Source organism: Crinia signifera, chromosome 1 (assembly GCF_055691185.1).
Source record: "Crinia signifera chromosome 1, ASM5569118v1, whole genome shotgun sequence".
NCBI classification, from domain to species: Eukaryota; Metazoa; Chordata; class Amphibia; order Anura; family Myobatrachidae; genus Crinia; species Crinia signifera.
The window spans coordinates 414,240,944-414,265,456 of NC_139217.1; the positions used below are offsets into that span (position 1 = coordinate 414,240,944).

Genomic DNA, 24,513 nt, shown 5'->3' on the forward strand with positions numbered 1-24,513 from the left:
CGGTGAAATTCCTGCTTTTCCTGCCATTTTAGCCACGCCCCCTCTTTGCGGACCCGCAAATTCAGTATTTCAATCAGCGGGGAAGGGACTTGGTTACCGGTCCCAATTTTAGGGAGCCTCCCAGCCATTCCAGGAGGGTAGGCAAGTATGATATATATATATATATAGTATATTTGTATATTTGTCCTACATATTGTCAGTGTGTAATGAAATATTTTTAATTTGACTTCTTGCTATAAAGTTGGTAAACGGATCTGATTTCATTAATTCAGTATTACAGTATATACTATAGCGAATATAATTTTTTACAACAGTACACACATTTTTGTACAGTTCTGTACCCAATTGAGCTTATGATCCAGTCTTTGGAGCCTGAGAGATAATGTATCTTCTCCTAGTATCTTGTCTGAAATTCAAACCTGGTTTCCCAGCAAATCTCTCGGCAGCAATACATTCATTACGCATTACTGTCTGTAACCAACTGGTGGTGCGGTCGTATTTAGAAAAAAAAGGTTTATAATTATTTATAGCGCAAGTGTTTTCAATGGCTATATTCATATGTATGTCTATGTATTTGTCTGCGTCTCTAATCCTGGGTCACAGCCTTGGTACATTGAATTCCTTCTGAATATTTTCAATAATTCATCACTGTCTGTAGCTTGTGAGCAGATGTTGTGTAGTGTTGCATAGACTGGGTTGTCTATGAATAATAGAATGTTTGTTGTGTCTGTCAAGATATAACATGACCATTATATGTATTCTTTAAAAAGCTCAGTAATATAACAAAAAATGTCAAAAGAAATATATCAAGTACATTTATATTTATATTTCTTTGATTGTTTTTGTCCTTGTTTGCTCATATTTGCACAATAAAAAAACATTGGGACCTATTCGGCACTAATCGCGTATGCGATCAGTATCGGGGAAACTGCACTTGCACAGAACAGGTCCTGCGGTTGCAGTGTAGTATAGCAAATGTCTCTGCCTCTCAGGCCAAATCCTGGCATTATGCACAGTTGTACCCAGGAGTTAAAATAGTAACTACCGTAATGCTAATTATGATGATGGCTGCTGCACACATTTAAAAAGACTGTGTCACGCTGGTTAAGGTTTGTAGAAACGACTCTCGGCTAGAACTTGAAGTGGTTTTAATGGATGTAGTTAGGAAAGTTTCTGGTTGAATAAAGGGCCTGATTCAAACCTGTTCACTAAGCTGTGTAAATTTACAGCCTAGCGAGCAGATAAATAACCACTTGCCAAACCGCCGAACAACCGCCCTCCTCTGGCCGAATTCGCTAACCCGCCTGCGAGTGGATGTGTTCACAAACACATCCGTTCACATGTGGTTGAACGGGGAGAGAAACATTCGATGGTCCATGACCATCAAATTAATTCTCCACTTTTTGTTAAATAAGTCTACCTGGACTGACTTTTCAGCATAGACGTGCCTGCATTTGCAGTGGTGCGCCCAGCATTTTCATGGGCGCACCCACCGGTTTTGTGGGCACGCCCGTAAAATGCTGGTCTGCCCCTGCCCGCCGCCCAGTGAGAACAACATGGCGAGTGTGACATTTGCTGAAGGCGTTCGCACCATGGGTTTGCACATGCGCATATACGCAAACCCCAAATATTGGTCAGTAGAACGAATTCATCCCTCTATGAGCACGTCAAGAATTTCTTTACGGTCAGAACAGTCAAACTCTGGAACTCTTTTCCCAGAGAGGTGGTAACGCCTGGCTCATTAAATGCGTTCAAGGCAAAGTTGGACAAACATTCACTGGAGAAAAACATCCATGGGTACAAATAAGAAATATAATTTGTCTGTAAAATACCAGAACCTACCAAATCAGCAATGGATATCTATACCAGGTTGAACTAGATGGACGCAAGTCTTTTTTCAGCCTTACCTACTATGTAACTATGTAACCCCATAATGCCTTTTCATAAACTGAGCTAGTGTGGGTAGTTGGCAAGAATCCCTAAGCAGGGGCATGGAGTCTAACTTGCCAGCAGTCTTCCCTGGGGACCCACAACTTGGTTTAGATTTGGCTGCATCTGGGGAGCCCCCTGCCCGGGACACCCACGACTAGCTTTCTAGAATGAGTGGCACAAGGATTGGCTGTAACCAGACTGTGGACAATGAATAAAACTATGACTTAGACAAGATGAACTGGAAGAAAAAGACTGAATATAGATTAAGAATATGTGGACCAGGGATTCCAGAGAGAAATTGCAGATTGGGTTCAGAAATTCCAGTGAATATACTAAAGACTTGAACCAGGAATAATGGTAATAAACGGAGAACTTGAACTGGGAAATCCAGTATATAAATTGAAGACTTGATCCGGGGATTCCAGTAATACACTGAGAACTTGAACCAGGGATTCTGCTGAATAAACTGAAAAACTTGAACCTGGGAAGAATTGATCCGAGGATTCCAATGAACAAACGCAGAACTTCTGAGAAGCAGCACTACCTGGAAATCTCGGGGATGAGCACAAAACAACTCTCAGGATGCTTTGGAAGTTGTTCCAGCCCAGAGAATATCCTTAAGACAGATTTAAACCCATGGGAAAAATACCACTGGCTCAGCTAGGGCCAGATGCACTAAGCTTCGAAAGTGTAGAGCAGTGATTTTCAACCTTTTTACCTTGGGGCACACTAAATAAGATTTTAAAAATGCCAAGGCACACCATGAGATCCCCACAGGGCAAAACACATTGGCCCCCAAAGGAAAAAAACAAACCTATTGCCCCCATATAAAAAACAATCACACTGGTCCCCACAGGTAACACAAATAAAATACATTGGCCCTTTAAATGAAAAGAAGAGACCAGTAAATAACACTTGAACTTGTGGTGGCTATAAACTAGTTTGGGCATCTATAGATCTGGTGGCACACTTGAGAACAGCTCAAGGCACACTAGTGTGCCACGACACAGTGGTTGAAAAACACTGGTGTAGAGTGATAAACAACCAACCAATCAGCTCCTGCCTGACATTTTTTAAACACAGTCTGTGACATGGAAGGAAGGAGCTGATTGGCTGGCTGTTTATCACTCTCCATTTTATCACTTTTGAAGCTTAGTGCATCTGACCCCTAGTTAGCTAAAGCAGAGATCAATTTGATCTACTGTAGATGCGATGTGATCTAGTACAAAAAGTACTGTATGCACACACTTTTTTGACTGGTGATTTTTTATATGCTCCTGCCAAAATTAACATGGTGTGATGTGAACTGTGTGCGATGCGTTTTGAACTAAAAAGTTGAAAATGCTGCCGATCATTGCACCGTGTGTGGGCACCTTAACACACCAGGGCTGTGTGACTGTTGGTTCTTATTTTGCTCACTCTCCACATTCTCAGTGGTTCTCTCTCTTATTTTGCATTATTCATAGTAAATAGTTCTCTTTCCCATTAACTGGTTCTTTCCCTCTGGTTCTCTCTCCTCGCTGTTCTTCTCCACCTTCCAAATCTGTTCTCTCTTCTTTTAAACTACCCCTAACCAATCCTTTACTCCACAACAGTCGTTCTCAAAACCTCCACTTCCAGACAGGTCATCTACAGTATCTCATTGTGCCAATCCTTACTTCCTGTGGCCAACAGATATACACAGTTTCAACACCATTATGATTTTATTGTAAGGAATGTCGATTGCTGCATACATTGTGAGTTTAATACAGGAGTGCAAAAATATTCCCATGTTCGTAAAGAATCAAAAAGTGCATTAAATATTTATTTTGATAAAGAAAAGTAAAATTTTGAAAGAAAAAGTTTTTGCATTGTGCTAGATGTTGTAAATTTAATTTCCCCAACCTTTCCCATTTTCAAACAAGCTAAAAATACAGTATATTCGTGAATCAGCTTTGTGACTCATGGTTCATTTTTGATTAATGTTCTTACTTTTAATTTACTCCTGTCTACAAATGAAATATATAATTACTAAAAATATAATACATAAGAAATTGGCAATTTGATAAAATCGTCATCTTTAAACATGATTAATAATGAATACATTATACATGTGGGTAGTACATTGTGTAGAGAATAAGTTTGCAGATTACTTTAGGAAGCCACCCTTAATGCCATGACTAGCATCCTGATAATATGTTACATGAGAACTATTACCTTATATATCAGAAGTCATTTATTTTTATTATTTATTAAACATGGTTGTATTTTATGCCATAATTTATTTTGGTGGTACACGTCTTTGACAGATTGATTCTATATAGAATTTTATATAGAAATTTTTAGTCAGTGAATATTGAAGACAGCAAAAGTGACACCTGAGTTTTGGCTTTTAAGAAGATGCTACTCCACATATTAGAGAGGAGTTACACTTGTAATAAAATATTTAATACTTTACAAATTCATTAATTAAACCAATTACATTAAATTAAGCTCAAATATATTCCCTTATATTGTAAAAATAATATTTTTCATTAATGGGAATTAAAACATTTTTTTACTACCAAATCATTGAGATTGATGGTGTTTAAATACAAAGAATTTAAAATGCGGTTTCTAGGTCAACAGTCACTGGGTTGACCACTTATGGCCGACAGTGACTAGGTTGACACCTGGAAATGGTAGACATACCATAAGTTGGCATTGACAGAAGGTTGATACAAACTTAAGGTCGATATGGGCATAGTCGACACTCACAAGGTCGACATGCATTTTTCAGTTTTTATTGGTGTAGACCAACTTGGCAAGGCACCGTGCCTGAAGCATGGTGTGCACAGCGTGCCAGGAGAGGGAACGTGGTACATTTATACGGTGTCCATGTCGACATAAAAAACATGAAAAACTTGTGTCGATCATGCCCAAGTTGACCTTAAGCTTACATTGACCTTCTGTCAATGTCAATCTCTGTCGACCATTTTCAGGTGTCAATCTAGTTACTGTCGACCATAAGTGTTTGGCTAAAAATAGACATTGGCCAGTACTTCCAGGCGAATCTGGCAATTCGCCGGGATAACGGTGAATTTTCTAACAGAAAAAACAATTCGCCCTATTCAATGGAGGCAATTCGCTGCAAGTGAACAGCAAATGTCTGCCAATTCGCCGTGTGCGATTCGTCGGTGGTTTTCAATGGGGTTTTTAGTTAAATTCGCCAAGAGTGTATTCAATGCTCAAATGGAGAACTGCTTTCTCCAGTGATTTTCGCCATGATTCTCCGCAACCCCTGGCCATTGAATACTGGCCATTGTCTATCTCTTATACTGAACTGTGACTTTTCTATATAGACAAAAAAATTGTGTACACAAAAGTATTTATTCTAACGAGTATTCCTGCACTTTTACATTTATTGTGTATCTTTTATCTTTTTTTTATCTATGTTACTTTTTGGTTATCGTCAGTTGTTCATGTTTTACAAATGTCGCCAATGGATTCACATGTGGCTGAAACATGTGAAAGGTTAAAGAAAACCATTTAGTAGTCATTAGATTGTGAGAAAAATATATAAAATTGCCTTGATCTTTAGACACAGGGAAATCTCAATGTTGCCAAGGTTATACGCATTTATATTTCATGTAATGCTCCAGTTCAAGACAAGACTTTAAACCAATAAAGCATTAAATGTATATGCAGTAAATGGCCTGCTTAAATTGCCAGGATGGCAGTGTATGTAAAGAAGGCTCAACACAGGAGTTGGTTTATCAAAGGAAAAGATCCCTAAATCCTGTCAAAATGGATAAATAGTGGCATTAATAAAAAAAAATAGACACCCCCTAACCAAGAAAGTGATTATCTGGAATTCTTTACCTCTTCCTATCGGACTCTCCACCTCTCTAGAAAACTTTAAACAGGCTCTCAAGATCAAACCCAGCCAACTCTCATCCTAATCCTCTGCTCCACTCTCACAATCTAACCATTCTGTGTCACCCCATGTCAGTCTGCCCCCCCCCCACTTAGAACGTAAGTGAATGCAAACAGGGTCCTCTTCCCTCTTCTACTCCATACTCCCTTCCATGGCACCAAATACCCTGGTTTTCTGACACCAGTGCCGGAATTCAGACATCAATTAGGATGCCAACGGAATGCCAACTGTTGGGTTGCTAAACTTAAGTATGTGTGGCAATTTCAGAGCTCTAGGCATGGAAGGCATGCTCCAAGGCATTACAGATGCACCAGTCATTTGCCTAGTTTGTCTCTGCCTAGTCTTCCTACGCCTGTGCAGATTACTACTTGGCTGTGAAAGTGGGGTTATGTTTAGGCAGTAGAAGGGGACTTAGGGTTAAGCTGCGGGTGGGAGGAGTTAGGCTGCAGGGAGGGAATGTTTATGATAGGCACCTATAAGGCTGGTTTAGAGTTAAGTTGTGTGGTGGGGGGATTAGGTTTAGGTTGAGAGGCATGGTGTTAGGGTTAGCCACTACCAGGGAGGTTTAGGGTTAGGTTGCAGGGAGTGAGGGTTAGGGGGCAGGGGATGGTAACTATACTTACCTGCCCCCTGTCGGGATTGACTCCATCAGGTTATTGGTATGTATTAGTTGCATACAAGTCTGAAATTAGCCAATTATCCCAGTTTAGCAAAATAATGTGCATAGCAGCCAACATAAACAATTTAGAGCATTACGTATGACTGGAGAAGACATCTCCTCATATAATCTTCATTGTTTTGTGTCTTTTGAGAGCATATTTTTAGTTATGCTTTTTTTAATCTTTTTAAAACACTTTTAAAGTAGTAATGTACTAGTGGAGATTGCATCTTTCTAGATGATGTACAATTTTTTTTATATACTTTCCAATGATACCAGCACTCCCTTCAATATTATATACTTGCTGAGGTGCCTTCCTGGATTTCTTTTGATCGAAATAGGTACAAGGTTTAAGCAAGAAGGCAGTACACACCACACACATTTATACCCCACCCTTGAGTTAAAAATGTAAAAAGCGTGTACATCTGTGTGAGTCCGGCTCAGACGCCCTCGACTCCATTCACCGGGACCGTACATGGCGGGAGCACATGACGTCATTAAGCTGCACCCAGCAGGACAACGCTTGTGCACTGTTTGCGTTGCCTAGAAACAGCGCCGCTGTCAGAGCTGAGTACAATGAGACAAGGCGTCACCTGTAACAGTATCATGGCTGCAACATTTTATGTTAGATATTTGTTACATTAAATGTATAAAAAATTAAAGAGGCTGTTGTATTCCACTCTACTCTCACAGTATAGTTACTGAATGGGAGAATCTAAAGCTATCAACAGTTGTATTGATACTACATTGCAGACACAAACACAGGCAGAAGGGCATTCTATAGACAAATATCAATTATGTTCATTATATGGCTTTCAAAGACATCCATAATTGAAATCATTTTGGTAATATACATCTGTGAAAGATACTAATATTGTTAATAGTAATAGTATGCTAAAAATGGTTCAGTGGGAAGAGGGGGCCCTAGACTGTACACCCTGTAATGAGAGGTGCTACCTTGCTGAGATTTTTAGCTATATGCAGGACAGAGGGGGGTTGCAGGTGCACTATGCAATTATATTATCTTCATTAGAGCAGGTCCCTAGCACTATGGGGTTCATGCCTGGGGAGCAGGGCACCCCCAAGCCAGTCCAGCAAAACCACCCCAGGGCATCACATAAATAAAATATAGCTGTGAAGTGTAATAGAGTGTAAAGTGTCATAGAATGTAGGGTATGTGTAAGCAATACCCTACATTCACAGCTATTACACTTCACAGCTATATTTTATTTATGTGATGCCCTGGGGTGGTTTTGCTGGACTGGCTTGGGGGTGCCCCAGGCATGGACCCCATAGTGCTGGGGACCTGCTCTAATGAGGAGACCTTAACGTGGTGAGCAGGTACATATATTTGGCCAAATGTATGCTAACTTCCTCATAAATGAATTATAAAAGGAATACATGTTAGCAGTAATGATTGCATAGTGCACCTGTAAACCCCCTCTGTCCTAAAAATGGTTCAGATAAGAAAAAAAACACAATACAAAAAAATATATAAAAAATCATATCGGTCCTGACTTGGATTATTTTCTCTCACTGTTGTGATTGGTTCTAACTAAGAACTATTTTTTCTTTAACAATCGTTATTACCTACAAGTAAGCGGGTGTGCCATGGGGTCCCCTGTGGCCCCTGCTTACGCAAATACATTTATGGTGGATATTGAAAGAAAATTTTTCTTCAATCGAGAGGTGAGAGATAAGATACTTTTTTATCGCAGATACATCGATGACGTCCTTGTCTTTTGGCGAGGACGTCACGATGAGTTTGTAGCTCTAATGGAGGACATTAATCGGCAGGACTGTCCTATTAAATTTACACACCAAATGAGCCTGGAGGAGATTCCATATCTCGATGTTAAAATCATGTTGAATGAGAATGTGATCTCCACCATGCTCTATACCAAAAGCACAGATAGGAACAGTGTTCTGCGTGCTGAGAGCTGCCACAATTCGTGGCCTTCCATATTCACAGTACCTGCGCACCAAGCGCATCACCAGCGATCCTCAGGTTTTGGACACTACTTTAGACACATTGACCGATAAATTTAGGCAACGGGGCTATTCAGAACAAACTCTCTTGGCTGCTAGAAGTAAAGTGAATGGTATCACGAGAGAGCAATCCCTTATACATGCCTGCAAAAATAGTGCTTCCAATACTGATGATGTCATCCATTGGGTTCAGAATTTTTCTAAAGCCCAGGAAGATGTCAGTTATTGGACCAGGAAATTGTGGCCGGTTGTGCAGAGTGACAGGGATCTAAAATGTTTAAAACATACGAGAATTATGCCTAGCTTCAAGAAAGGTAAAAGTTTGCGTGACTGGTTGGTCCACACAGATATTAGTGAACATACTAATGTAGATGCCAGAATCCGTAGGAGAGAGCCGGTTGCTACAAATGTGTTGGGTGTGAGACTTGCTGACACATGGTGGCCACTAAATGTTTTTTTCACCCCCATACCGGCAGGAAATATATCATTAGGCATGCTGTGACATGTACTACTCCCTACATGGTATATATGGTAAAATGTCCATGTGGACTATGCTATATCGGCAAGACCATTCGCCCCTTTAAGGAGCGAATGGCTATGCATAGGACCTCGATCAGACAAGCACTTGCTGGTAAACAATCAGATCAGCCTTTAGCCAGGCACTTCGCTGAAGCTAAACACAATATTTCTAATTTTCAGCGCATTATTATAGATCATATCCCTGAGAGCAAGAGGCGGGGGGATCGGCATAAAAGTCTACTACAGCTTGAATCCAAGTGGATTCACACTTTGGATACAGTGAAGCCTAAAGGCTTAAATGATCACATAAATTTAAATGTATTTTTGAACTAATATGTCTGATCTCTCTCCCGTGCTCTAGCATTCTGCCGCCAATGCCACATTGCCTTTGTCTCTTTAACTGCATTACTTCTATGTATTTAATTGTAACTCATGTTTGCATAATTATTGAAATATACCTTGCTTTACACTGTGTTACAAATGTTTCATTTTCTGTATTGTATGTGGCTACGCGTTGCTGTGACAACGGCGTGCTTGTTCCGAGAGAGTGGCATGACGGGATAGCAGTGCTCGGAAGTCTCTGTTGGAACGCACGCTGATTTGAACAGCTGCGCGGCGCTAATTGTCTTGTTTGCACATGTATATATAAGGTGAGAGCTTGTGTATATTTTTATGTCGTTTGTTGCCTGAAGAAGGGCATAATAAAGCCTGAAAGCTTGCTACCTCTGTATGGAGTGATTTATTATATCCAAGAAAGCCGTGGGTGCTCGCCCTCTGGACATTGCTATATATATATATATATATATATATATATATATATATATAGATTCAGGTGATGGCCTGGCACTCCCACAGCTGGGTCCAACTACCCTGGTGCCCTTCGGGTCAAATGGATAGGAAGGTGAATGAGGCGGCACTCAAGCGGGTTTTTTTAAAGCGTGTATTTGGTAAAAAATAGGACCTATTTTTTACCAAATATACTCTTTAAAAAAAAAACGCTTGAGTGCCGCCTCATTCACCTTCATATATATATATATATATATATATATATATATATATATATATATATGTAATGAAACAAAAAAATACTATGAAGTTAAATAATAAGAAATGTCCATGAAGAGAAATTTATGTTACAACTGTCTTGTTAATTATAAGTAGCATTGAAGACCTAATGAGTCATTTAAACCCTTCGGGGACACCGTGCCCAGAGTATAAATATATTTGCTTTCTATTTGTAACAGCAGTTTTGCTCTGTTACCTCCACAGGTTACACAGTTAAGGCAACAATACCACCTCAGTTTCTAGTGAATAGTGCTGGGATTATAAGCAGGACCATAACTGGTAATATTCGCATGAACTAGTAGTTCACGTAGATTTTTACCAAGCGTGTAGCAGGTAAGTGGTTTAACATTTTTGCAACACGTTAACTCATTATAAGATGACAAGAGTGTCCGAAGGGATCTGGACTAAGGACTTTCTCTTTGGACAAATGTAACTATTTCAAGGTGTGCCCTCTATCATGAAACTTATCAACAACTTTATCAAGCTCATTTGGAAGTACCGACCAATCACTACAGATCCGAGCCACCCTAAGCATTTGGTAGAAGGATAGGCCTTTCTTTAGAGGAGGTGAGTGGTGTTTGCTGGCCATGAGTAATGTATTGCGGTCAGTAGATATGCTGAAAACAGAATTTTTTAAATGACCATCCTGCAATGTGATATCCACATAAAGGAAGGCAATATTTGTGGAACTTGATTTATAAGTGAATTTAATTGGAGATGGTAATTCATTAATCTCACCACCACCCCAAATCATAAACAGGTCATCTATGTACCTACAGAACATCCGGATGTGCTGGCTGAATCGGTGCTGGAAAAACATTTGATGTTCTAGTTCAAACATAAGCACATTCACATAAGACGGTGCGACAGCAGCCCCCATTGCACCCCTGGATGTCTGTAGGTACATGTTGCCATCAAATAGGAAATATATGCCCAGGCGGATTACATACTGTAGGTCCTTATGGACCTTTGGAAAGGTTTACAGCACCAGAGTAATAGGATATTGAATCTTAAAACCGTCTGAACATCTAAGATCCATTATGCCATCTCTCATTGAATCATCATGTATATTAAACAATTCACGTTGGTATGTTGCAGTCGGATAAGATGTCAATTTGCGATAAACAGAACTATCAACGAATTGTCAGTAAATTTCTATATCGTATAATCATATATCATATCATATAAATATCAAATTTCATACATTGAATCTTCCCATGTGAGGAACCATCCTTGCGAATTTTGGAATGACCATGTTTGTAACATCAAGTCTACATTTATGATAATGTGTTAATGTTCATCATGTTACCAATTAAGACAATTTCAGTGTTACCCCTGATGAAGTTTCTGTGAGACAAAACGCGTTGAGTACTTGTACAACTGCAATTTTGTCCTATTGAATGTGAAGAATCTTTGGAAATGGAAGTGTAACAACTACACTCTTTTATGCACTTAATAAATAGATTCAAGTGTTATTTTACTTGTGTTTATTGAACAGACCTATACGTGTCACAAGCAGTAACCTTCTTATTGACACCTGTCCTTCATTGTTGTACATGTATTGTATGCACACACACCGAAAACAAACGTGTTTGCTCATAGTGCACCATGTCAATATAGCACTGTTGATCACTCTCCACTTTATCCCTATTTGAAGCTTGATACATCTGGCCCTGAATAGGGTTAATTTGGAGTTTTAGATGGGGTTTTTCACTGGGTCACTGATATCGATGTAGGTGAACAACTTTGTGCATCAACCACTTAGGGATAAATTACTAAAGTTCGATTCTGGAATCTGATTAAGTTGCAACCTGATTTTAATTCAATTTCCAATTGATTTTTATTATTGAGATTTACTAAAGCCAAAAATGAATGTTAAATCAAACTTGGAAATCAAATATTACTCAAAATCATGTATACTGTATGGGACAAATATCATTGTTTTCCCATAGTTGAATATAGGATCCCTTCACTCAAGCATGGGTAGAATATACAATCTTTACATAGTTAATTCCATATTGGAATTAATCCCATGACATCGGTGCTGTGAAGCAGTAATGCTAACTATTACACCATTCATGTTCTGTAGGGTTACCACCCATCCGGGACTACTCCAGACAGTCCTGATATTAAGTCCTAAGGGTGGCGTTCCCAGGCTATATAATGTCTGGGAATAGGCAGCTACTATTCCCAGACATTAGGCAGATACTATTCCCAGACATTATATAGTACGGGAACACCACCCCTTTCGGACTTAAATACTGGAGTGTCCGGAGTAATCCCGGATGGATGGGGGTAACTATAGTGTTCTGTAATGTTAATTTACTTAACGTTGCTATAGTCTGTATGATTAGTTATCCCAGGAGAGCTGCTGATATTGAATTAATGGTGACACGGATGACACTAGGGCTGATCATAACTAAACATTATATATACATACATATAAACAAAGTGCCACCTAGCACTTTTCTGAGAGAAGCTTTTCCAGTCCACTTCATAGAATGGAAAAGACTTTGCAGGCTGTTCATACTTCTACAATAGATTCCCAATGTTGGTTACAGGTGTCACATGTGATTCTGTTGCATAAATATATATAAACATTTTTATAATTGTAATATAAAATTCAACTATTAATACACAGTATAATTTATAAACAGTACTGAAAACTTAAGAAAAACAATATTATGCGTTCATTCCTTACTATGGTTCCTGCAGTTATGTAACATGCATGTGTCATTTTCTGCCAAACCACATGAAACACTGACATATTGCACATTGTTTTTTAACCAAATGAAAGGCAATGGGCCAAGAACAAAAGCAGAATATTTGCCCTGAAATGAATAACATTCCTTCTCAGTGGAATATTTGATCTTTAGCTATGGGAGGAGAAGCTGCAGCTTAAGGAAAAGATGTTTCTGAAAGAAACTGGGAATCATACGTTTCCATACTAAATATATACTCACACTCAAATTGAGACAACAATGGGGTACCCACAAAGGATATATGCAACACACATGTACCCCAAAAATAGTCCAATACTTTATCAGAGATGTGAGCACTCGCCAATATCAAACAAAAATTCTTTTGATATAAAAAATTATGTTTTTTATTCCATCAGTTTAATTGGGGTAAATGACAAGACCAATGAGCCGCGACGTTTCGGTCCTTCAAAAGAATGAATACTTGACAGGCAGAATTCAATATTCTGCCTGTCGAATGTCAAAAAGTGGCCGTGTCGCCGAAAACAACCTTGAATTGTCAAAAACCGGCTGTGAATTCGACAATCTGCGACCATTTCCGACAAAACAGATCTGATCGGTTTTAAAGTTGGATCGGCTTTGTCGGAATCCGCCTTCAATGCTGTCGAAAACGGCAGCATTGAATAGGTCGCACTTGCTATTTCCCCTGTCCGAAATAGCAGCCAAGATGAAATACCTCCTATGTGTATATTCCACATAGTTAACGATATAGTACCGTAAAAATAGGTTATCTTTATTTTAGAATTACTATAAAATCCTAATTTAAAATCAAATGTAGAATAGAAATGGTCATTTGCTATCTATTCAGTTTCCTCTTTCTCATATCTCTTTAATGAAGGTTTCGAAAAACATGAGAGAGCTCCCTTTAAACTGAACAGAGGATTCATTAATCCAGTTATTATCCAACAAGTGACAATATTAAGAGGTGACTGGATTGCTGCATTATGTACTTTAAAAGTTCCAGGCTTTGCACCTGTCACACTGCAAGATAACTATTTATCTTAAGTCAAAATGGCAAGCAACTGTGTGGTCCTTTGACACAGAACACTGACACAATTTGTCTTCTCCTCCTACAGACAGTTGCTAATGGATTTATCAGCAGGACTCAACAACAGAACAATGAATTTCATCACTTCACTGACAGCAAGTGAACACAGCAGCAGACCAGTCGGAGTGCATACCTGAAGTACTGAAACCAATGAAAAATCTCAAGATTCATTGTATAGGAGATTCTTATTTCGTATAATGGAACAACAAGAGTGTTTTTGATTAATACAATAGGTTGCACAGAGCTTTCATTTTTCAGAGTCTTGCTCCTTTTAATGGGCTTAGAAATATAAACTGCCTGAAAGATACACATTCTTTCCAGTTATTTGTTAGTGGAAGAGTTTATTTTATATACTAATTGCAAGCATCCAATAAACATACAGAAATAAACAGTTTCAATTAAGTTATTAAATGTGTTAAATGATCAAGTTTAGTTTGTGTTCGCTGACAGTGTCAAAACACCACAGTGTGGTTTAATATGTAACTAAGAACAATAAACGATGGGACTATGGGAAATAGAATTACATTTGGATTTTAGAAAGCGATTTGTTTATGTACCAATCTACTTATCCATCTTGTTTTGTTCTATTGTCACTTTTTGCCATACAGCCAAAAGATCATTCAACTATTTTACAAGACGTCGGTAATTATGGCTGTTGTAGAGGCAATGCCTAGAGTGGTATTATACACTACGGGAGGCATTTTGGGAAACTATAGAAAACAATGAGTGCATGTTAGTTTTCAGTCTACGATAGACAACAACAACAGATTAGTAAAACCTTCCAGCATGGTCAGTAAATAACACATTTTGGTTGATTCAGTGGCCAAAAACTTCTCTGCTATGTCCTAGGTGAATAGTTTACTGATAAGAAAAGAAATATCATAGCAATTGCAGATAGAAAATCCAGTATTGCAGGCAGCACGGCCCATCCATTCTAAGAACGCTTCTCTGTCTTTTGGCTAAGATCAAGTGTAGTCAGTGGCGCCGGAACGGGGGGGGCGAGGGGGCAGTTTGCCCCCCCCCCCAAATTACTGAGGCGCTATGTACCGATTTTTTTAAAGAATTGACAGCCGGGCAGAGAGCGCTGTCTGTGCGCTGCCCGGCTGGATCTAGTTTCTGACTTTCTGCCGAATAGTCATGTGAAAGCAGCGGCAGCAGCCTGGTCCGACGTTGTTATCAATTCTCCCTAGTCTGACTCTGGACGGCCGCCAGCCAATAGGAGCTCGTGGTCCGGCAGCCGCTCATGATTGGCTGCCGGACCGCTAGCTCCTATTGGCTCGCGGCCGTCCAGTGGGATAATTGAAAATAGACCAGGCTGCTGCCGCTACTCAGCCATCTTACTACACCCCCACCCCCTGCGGCGACCGCACTCCGATCTCCTAGTCCTTTGGGATCCCGGCGCCGACATCAGCCTGGGTGCACTGGGCGCATGTGTACACATGTCACTGCAAGGTAACGGCCGGCTATGCGGGAGACCACCACGGGTGTCTTCCGTACTGGAGAACTTGGGAGTATAAAGATGGCAGGTATACAGTGTAAGGAGGGCACAGTGGGGAGAGAGCACGCAGGAGACCATACCCAGCCAGCCAGGCAGCGCACAGACAGCTCTCTCTGCCCCGCTGTCAATTCTGTGGCTCAGGCTGCACTGACTGAATAATAAAATCTCCTCACTTGACTCTGTTATACTGTACTCTGTCCATCATGTGACATGTGCACCTGCTGCAGCTCATGTCACATGGTGGCTTGGTGGACTGCTAGCATATTAATTAAGTATATTTAATATACTTATCTATTATTTATTAAACAAGTATTAAATATACTTATTTAATATGCTAGCAGTCCACCAAGCCACCATGTGACATGAGCTGCAGCAATTGCTGGGTCGGGGGGGGCAGGGTGCCTGTGTATAATGCCCATGCATATATGCCGCTGCCCTGTGTATAATGCCCACGTGTATATGCCGCTGCCAGTGTGTATAGTGCCCGGGGGTAACATATAGCAATTTAGGGGGCGCCAAAATGAGATTATATCTTGCCCCCCCCAACCTAAAAACGTTCCAGCGCCCCTGAGTGTAGTATCTGTTCTTATCAGTGGGTATGGACTGGCCCTTTGCAGAAGAATAGAGAAGGACTGGACCGAGTAACTGCTCAGATGGGCGGAGGGTTCGGGACCCCTCATGCCTGGGAGTGGTGAAAAGGCTGGCTGAGTACCTTCACTCTGCTAGATGGTGGGACAGTTCTAGCGCCGTAATTCCACTGGTAGGAGGAGGGGAGAAACACTGGGCCCAGTAGTTTGACTCTCTTGATGGGGTTTGTAGCCCCTGAAGGATGAGTCAGTGAAAGGCTCAGTTTAGTATCCATTCCCAAGGAGCGGAGAAAAGCTGGGACTGAGTAGATGGCTCCCATTCCAGAGGTTCGTAGCCTCTGATGGGGAGACCGCGAAAAGCCCAGCTGAGACTGAGTAGATTGCTCTTCCAAGGGGGCCTCAACCCCTAAGGGAGTAATTCAAAAAGCTCAGTGGAGTATCCATTCCCATGCCAGGGGCTGGAAAGTACACTATGATGGGAGCAGTGAAACACTTGGTCGGGTGCCTGGAGTTCGAGGCTGTCCGGGGGTGCCGAACATGCACGGTTGATCCCAAAATCACCTTGCACTAGGATGGCACTTGCACTGCGCACTTTCCCCTCTAGGTTAAGCTGCACATCTTACCTCATCCTTTTGGATGGGGTAGGACAATTTTTCATACCCCCACCTTTTGGCTGGGGTCTCTTTATTATTTATTTCTCTTCTTCTCATGTTCGTTTTCACGTTTTCTGTTTTCTGTAGTGTGTCACTTTTTTTTGGGTTGTGTGGTTGACCCTTATGGGCCTTCCATTCTCCAATGTACCGAAGCTCTCATCCTTTTGGGGAGAGCTTCGGTCCCCTCGAGGGCGACCCCGAGCCGCAAGGTGGAGGGAAGCCTAATGCGGGTCTCTCCAAACCTTCGGGTGCAGAGGACCCACTGTCCTAACCATTCCGGGGGTTGAAGAAAGCGGGTCTCTCTAAGCTTCGGCGAAGAGGACCCACTGATCCCTTTTTTATCCTCTTCGGCCTTATGGCTGAGAGGGGTTAGGGGAAAAATGGGGCCCTTCTCCTTTGGGAGAGGGTCCACTCGATTGCACGGCTTTAGTCACTACACTGATGGTGGGAGCACACCTCGGGCTCCCTGAGTTTCTTCAAACTCATCAATGGTCATCATCTGAATCTCTCCATCAATTGCAAAAATATTCAATTGTTTTGAATCATACAAGCTCTATCCGATGTAGGCCAGGCATTTGCGTTTATAGGCATTTACTGGACTAAGAAGCTCACACATGCTTCTGAAGAGCATGTGAGCCTTATGTCTATGTGGGCATACTGGTCAGAGGGAACACACTGTAATGCTGGAGTATGGAGTAATGTGTCTTCCCAGGGGAAAAATTATGATGCACCAGCCAATTGAATTGCTTAATACCCCTATATCCAACCAGAGTGTGAAATACCTATAACAGCTGCCTGTTGCTTGGGCTGCAGTAATATACCGCAAGTTCCTGTCATTACTGGAGCCCAATGGATTAAACGGAAGGTACAGGACTAGTTTGCAGCTATAGCAAAATATAACACTGCAAGTTGGAATGCAGGACACAGTATGGATGTAATAAACTTGCAGGCCAAACAGATGCACAGGAGTAGGTAACTGCATCTGCTGTATTTGACCTGGATCCCAGTTGCCCCAGCAACTACTGGGTCCAACAGGAAATGTGGCTGGAAGACATGGTGTCCCAGTTCCCTAGCAAAAACCAGTACCCGATAAGGAGGCAAGCCAAGGCGGTGGCTTGTATAAAAAAAAGGCTTGATCTAGGTTTGTGGTGATTAAATTGGTGATGGGTTAATTTATCATTTATTGTTAAATTGGTTTATTATAATGTATTGTAATACATAATATATACTGTTGTATATTTGCTTTCATCTTGTCTATACGTGAGGTATCACCATTTACCTAGTGAGCCCTGGTAGGTACCTCTCAGACACTTGATTCTAATTTTATCTGTGGTTCATTTCCAAATTTGCAAGGACCTGTCATATTGTCCCAAATGTCTGCAAAGGTGTAACTCAATAAAGTTCTATGTTACAATTTGATAAAGGGGATCCTAGAGATTCAGAAGTTTCATTATCATTTGAGCTGCCAACATGTTATTCAGTCCATAATGTCATATGTTTGACTCATTTTTTGGTGGGTTCTTTTATTTAATGTCATCTTTCGCTATAAAGTAACTGACAGAGGAGCTTCCCCTAACTATCGGCAGACTGTGGACACAAAGGGTCGATTGGGAGCATATACCCCCTGGCAAAAATCCCCCTTGTACACTCTGGTCCAACCCACGGACATTCACAAGCAGCACAGAGTGTTCCCCCTGCCAACGCTGATACACGGAGGACCGTGAACAGCCAGTCTGCTTCCAACAGCAGCACAAGTCTACACGGAGTTGCGCCCGCCGGAGACTGTGTACTTCAGCCTACATTCGGCTTCCTGGCCGCTGCAGCAGCTGTAGCTTGCACACCAAGGCAAGGCATACTGGTCATGTGTGCCCACCCACTCCGCACTACACACTGTAGATTTGTGAGACAGTGTCAATCCTCCAGCCAAGCGACCAAGGCACCATCCCCAAACGGTCACCTGCAGCTGTGAGGGATCCACTCCATTTTTTCCAGCATTTACCCTTGCCAGGAGGATTACAAAAAAATATTCGACCAACACAGACTGTATTTGGGATTACCCCCCATGGAGTGACTGCTACTACTGTCCCATTTGGTCCAATCCAGAACTTGGTAACTATTTGTTACACATTTATGCTAACGCATTGAAATGCACTTATTTTATTTGAATAGTGCATGTATGCAATTTATCCAATACCTTTTATCCTTTATTTTATTTTATTCTATGTGTGTTATTTAGTGATTGTTAATTGTGTAATACATTTATACTGATATACAGGAGGCGCCCACTGGTTCTTGTTTCTGACATAATTGGGCCCTTATTCTGGTTGGTGCGGTCGAGCCGCATATGCGGCTCCGACCGCACCAGACGAATCCCCGCCCACCATACGGTTCGCCACGGCCGTCCGTACACGGACGGCTGGCGAACCGCATAAAAATGGTGGAGGCTACGCCTCCACCATGGTGGGAGCTGCCCCCTGCATTCGATGGTCGTCGACCATCGAAGGCAGGTCCGCACGCCGCGGCAGCTCCCGCAAGCTGAGACCACACGGACAATCGTCCGTGTGGTAGCTTGTATGGGGGCTGAAAGCTGACATCCGGCGACGTCAGCTTTCCGCCCCCATGAGTTGCGTCATGGCCTCATTACCATGCGTACGCCCCGCGTTTGCATGGGAACGCCCATGAAACGCGGGGCGTACACATAGGGAAATGAGGGCATGATGCCTCTCACGCCCCTATACGCCCCCTTTGCGGCGGACGAAATCCGTCTGCGGCGAAGGGGGCTGCACATGCGCAGATGCACCTCTGCGCATGTGCAGAGTAAAAACATCGGCGGTACGGCCGCACGCGGGCCGTACCGAGCCGATTAGAATAAGGGCCTATATACTGTTGTATATTTGCTTTCATCTTGTCTATACGTGAGGTACCACCATTTACCTAGTGAGCCCTGGTAGGTACCTCTCAGACACATGATTCTAATTTTATCTGTGTTGCTAGGACCTGTCATATTGTCCCAAATGTCTGCAAAGGTGTAACTCAATAAAGTTCTATGTTACAATTTGATAAAGGGGATTCTAGAGATTCAGAAGTTTCATTATCATTTGAGCTGCCAACATGTTATTCAGTCCATAATGTCATATGTTTGACTCATTTTTTGGTGGGTTCTTTTATTTAATGTCATCTTTCGCTATAAAGTAACTGACAGAGAATACAATAAACTTGATATTGAAGCTTCCGAATACAACAAGGTCTTCAAATAGAGGGGAATGTCAAACTGACTATTTATAGTAATAATAAGTATAGAAAAAATATACCATTTGGGATGACAATTTGATGCCTGGGTATGTGTACATTTACATAAATAATGACGTACTGTACAGTAAATTAGAAGTGGAATGAAAATAATTTTCGATATATTACATAAAGAAAGAGAGAAGAGAGAGAGGAAGAGATCATTATTATTTATACATATACATACTGTATATATTAGAGAGAGAGAAGACATATAGCTATACAGAGAGATATAGATAAATAGAATTCAAAGGGCCTGATACCACACTGCCGGTCCATTCTTGCATCTGTTGCAACTGCGATGATATGCAAATGCTAGTAACATCTGATGGTGTTACTAGAAGCTGAATGTGTAAGCACTGCTACACTTACTTCCAGCGTCTTCAAACACCAGTGATTCCTGACATGCCACTATTACGTGCAACATCGCCACTTGTAGTTTCCCCATCTGACCATGGCACATGTGACAGCAGATCTGCTTTTGGAGTTATATATTTAAATATTTGACCAAACTGGCATTAATTACTGTAAATGAGATGATGGGTGACATTCTATGGTTGCACATAAATGCGCATTTTTTTTAGCGCACCACATCGCTGCAAATCGCACTTTTACAAATCGCACTTTTCAGTCATAATTCACATATTTAATGTGATGCGTTTTGGAGGCTGAAAAGTGCGAATAGGTGCGATTTGCGGCGAAGTGGTGCGCTTTTAAGTAACAAAATAGTGCGAATTCTTCCGCCGGTCATGTGCGATTTTTGGACCAACCGGAGTGCGATATACAAAACTGTCTCCGCATGAGTAAGAACCCCCCAACCTATTGGCCCACCTGTGTCCCCTCCATTATGCATCACACCCCCTATATAAAGGGGCATTGGCGCCATTTCACTCTTTGATAGGAAGTAAGGAGCATGGAGAGGAGCAGTGGCAGTGTGCGTTCAGGAACAGGTGTTGGTGGCAGAGTGAGGAGTGGCAGAGGGAGCAGTGGCAGAGTGAGGAGTGGCAGAGGAAGCAGTGGCAGAGGGAGCAGTGGCAGAGGGACCAGTGGCAGAGGGAGCAGTGGCAGCAGCCAGACAAGTGTGAGAGGCAGCAGTGTGGCAGGCAGCATGGCCACAGCAAGGGCAGCCCCACACCAGGCCCTGGGCGTCCAGCCCCAGCAGGAGGAGGTGGAGGATCCGCTGGCATCCCCATCCTACAGCCAAGACCTTGACCATACCCCACACCAGCTGCAGGAGGGCCACATGTCAGAGGTGGAGGCAGATGGTGGTGAGGAGGAGGAAGACACTGCCATGGAGGAGGAGGGCTACATGGCTGGTGTTGAAAATGAGGAGGAGGAGGAGGTTGAAGCTGGCCGCATTAAAAGTGGCAGAAAGGTGCGTTTTTCCTATGAAGAAAATGCAGCACTTGTCCGGGCTATCCTGCCAGTGTTTGAGCGTTTGCTTGGCAAATCTCACCACAAGACCACTGCACAGCGCAAAAGGGCTATGTGGAAGGACATCACCCAGGCGGTGAACGCTGTGAGTCAGCACAAGCGCCTGGTCCGCAATGTGAAAAAGAGATTCAACGACATCAAAAGGCAGTTGAAGAATAAAATGGCCATGGAGTTGGAGGAGGCCACCAAGACTGGAGGAGGAAGCCCCACCACTGTGTGCTACAATTCGTATGAGGTGAAGCTGAAGCGCATCATCCCCCCTGAGGTCCTGCCTGGCATGCACGTGGCGGATACCGATAGGCCACAAACGCCATCTAGAGCTGGTAAGTGTGACCACATGCAATCCTAAACATACATGCTAATGTATTATAACTATAATGTTCACTTGTATTGTTATGCTAAGTAAAGTGCTGCTGTGGAACTACATAGCCCAGCAAGGTCATGCACAAGAAATTGCCTGCTACTCCTTTAAAATTGCTGATAATGCTGGGCCTTGTAGTTCCACAACTGCTCACATTGATTAACACTGTAACATTCTTTCTAGCAGCCTAACATGTATGTGGACAAAAACCCAGAGGTGTACTGGTGGTTTAGCTGCCATGCCTACATAGCAAAGATTATACAATAGTTGTCATGTGTACAATAGTGTAATTTTATTAATGTTACAGAAAAATCTGTGGGTTCAAAAACAAAATGGTGCCAAAGAAATAAAGCAGTCCTTGTCCAAAGGGTATTGTCCATTATTGTCATCTCAATGCCTGTTTGCACAAAATGCTTCCCCATTGCAAGGTCCATAATGCCTGCCCATCTTTCCTTCTACAGATTGTCAATCCCGAAGTGCTCACGCATCCAAGACCAGAAGGCCCGTTGCTGCAGAATCTGCGGAAGCAGGTAAATGAACAAAAAACACACCATTACACATACAGTACACACACCCATGTCAACTCAACAATATCTCATACCACAATCAACTCCTGTTGCTACATTGCAACGGAAATGAATGTCATCTGAGCTACGCATGTGACATATTATTAATGTGAATGTTACATGCTGTATCGGGGTACATGTGTAAGTACATAACACCCCTAGGTATTTGCGTCCAGCATCTCAAGCCCTATGTAAAACAGTATAGAGGACAGTGTGGCCTATATATAGAAACATAGAAACATAGAATTTGACGGCAGATAAGAACCACTTGGCCCATCTAGTCTGCCCCTTTTTTTAAACATGTTACCTCAAACCATATTTGATCCTTATTTTTTTGTAAGGATATCAATATGCTTATCCCAAGCATGTTTAAATTGTACTACTGTATTTGCGTCTACCACCTCTGTTGGGAGGCTATTCCACTTATCTACTACTCTTTCTGTGAAAAAATTCTTCCTCGCATTTCCCCTGAATCTTCCTCCCTCTAGTTTCAGTGCATGTCCTCGTGTTCTGTTGCTCCTCTTCCTGTGAAGAATGTCTCCCACCTGTACCTTGTTAAAGCCCTTGATATATTTGAAAGTTTCTATATTATATTATATATATATATGACTGAGTACTTACCTCTTCTCTGTATCCACAGGTGCTATACAACTAGGGTCAAACCAAACAGATTCTTCAATGATGGTGCTAGACGAAATGGACATCATTCTTGAACCAGTCGACACCTTTGCGGCAGAAGAAGAAATACAGACCTCGTCACAGAGTGATCTTCCCCCAAGTGGGGTGTCTCCCAACCCACCCCCACCCACCAACACACCCCATACAGCCGTTTCGGCTTCCCAAGTAGCTAACTCCTTGGTTAATTTCAAGGAAAAACAGATAGAATTCATGGCCTCCCAAAGTACATGCGTGACACCTTCCTTCAGTTACGGAAAATGGCACGTAGTGTACGGGTAGGTGTAGGCACTCATGTGCGCATTGCTAACAGCATTGACACCCGTCTTGCTGAGCTAACTGCTGCTGTAAGGGAGCAGAATAGGCATATTGGCAGCCTGGCGCAAAGTATTGCTGCACTCACCCAATTATGCACAGCGCAGACTAATGCCTTACTAGCTATGCAGGCCCAAATCCAGCAGCTGGAAGCCAATGTGGGAGGTGGCACAGCATCCACCCTCAGCAGTTAATCCAGCACCCCAATAAGTGTCTCCCCCACTTCCCCACCCCGTCGGAGTGTTAGGACCCGTGGTGGGCTTGGTACAGGGTCTAGAAGTGGTGTAGGGGTGCCTGATGCTGGGAGAAGGTAGCTCCTACATATGTTTCATTATTTTTCCCATTCCCAATCATCTTGTAACATGCCCCCAGAGTTGTTATTTTTCACCTGCAAAAATGCAGATTGCGTCTGACAAAGTAGACAGAAGTAAAAATGTCTAGCCGCATACCATTGTGTTTGTGTATTATTTTTTAAGCAATTATTGTGTGCAGTCTAAAATATTGCAATGGTATATGACAATGGGATTGCACTAAAGTAGTGTGGGGTATCTCCTTGGCTGGCAAAGGTTGTGCATCTACATATTCCAGCAGGCTCTGACACTCATGGTTTGGACTGTAATGCTTAGAGTGTGTCAGGGCATGCTGGCACGTGTAGTTCCACAACACCAGTGAGACATGTTTGACTGCATACATCATTCATACATGTCTGAAAAGTACTTACAAGCTAGATATCAGCAAGGGATAGGTCAGCACCACCATCTGCATCCGTTGGGCTCTGTGTATTAGGCTAAATGTGGGTGGAAGCAGATGGTATTGGTCACACATTAGTTAATGAGTACACTTACAGCACAGGTACATTTTGCAGTACAGGGCACATACATGTGCTTACCAGAAAAGTATCGGCTGATGATGTGTGTGCGCACCAGATTCCCCCTCTGCGTACCCCTCACTACCGGAGGTGTGGTAGGTTGGGCTTCCTCAACGACTGCTGCATGCTCCTCCTCCACATAGGCAGGTTGGGACAGGGCTATGTTGTGCAGCATGCAGCAAGCCTGGATAATCATGACTACTTTGCCAGGGTGGTAAAGCCAGGAAACACAACCATATCCTGAGTCACCTAAAACACAGATAGGAAGTGATTGCCTTATATGGTAATGTATGTGTTGCTTTCAAACAGGACACAATGGTAGAAGAGCAATATGCTTGTGAAAGAGGAAACACACACATTGCAGCAGGTACAATTAGGGACAGACAGGGTATTATGTTAAAAG

General features: G+C 42.2%; 1 long non-coding RNA gene across 1 annotated transcript; it reads right to left on the reverse strand.

Annotated features, from left to right (window-relative positions):
• Positions 1–21,264: 21,264 nt before the first annotated feature.
• Positions 21,265–24,299, reverse strand: LOC146031584 (uncharacterized). The gene is made up of 4 exons (XR_014457053.1): positions 24,132–24,299; positions 23,964–24,029; positions 22,874–22,977; positions 21,265–22,204 (listed from the first exon to the last, which is right to left on the reverse strand). It is a non-coding gene; the product is annotated as an uncharacterized LOC146031584 (long non-coding RNA).
• Between the last annotated feature and the right edge of the window lie 214 nt (positions 24,300–24,513).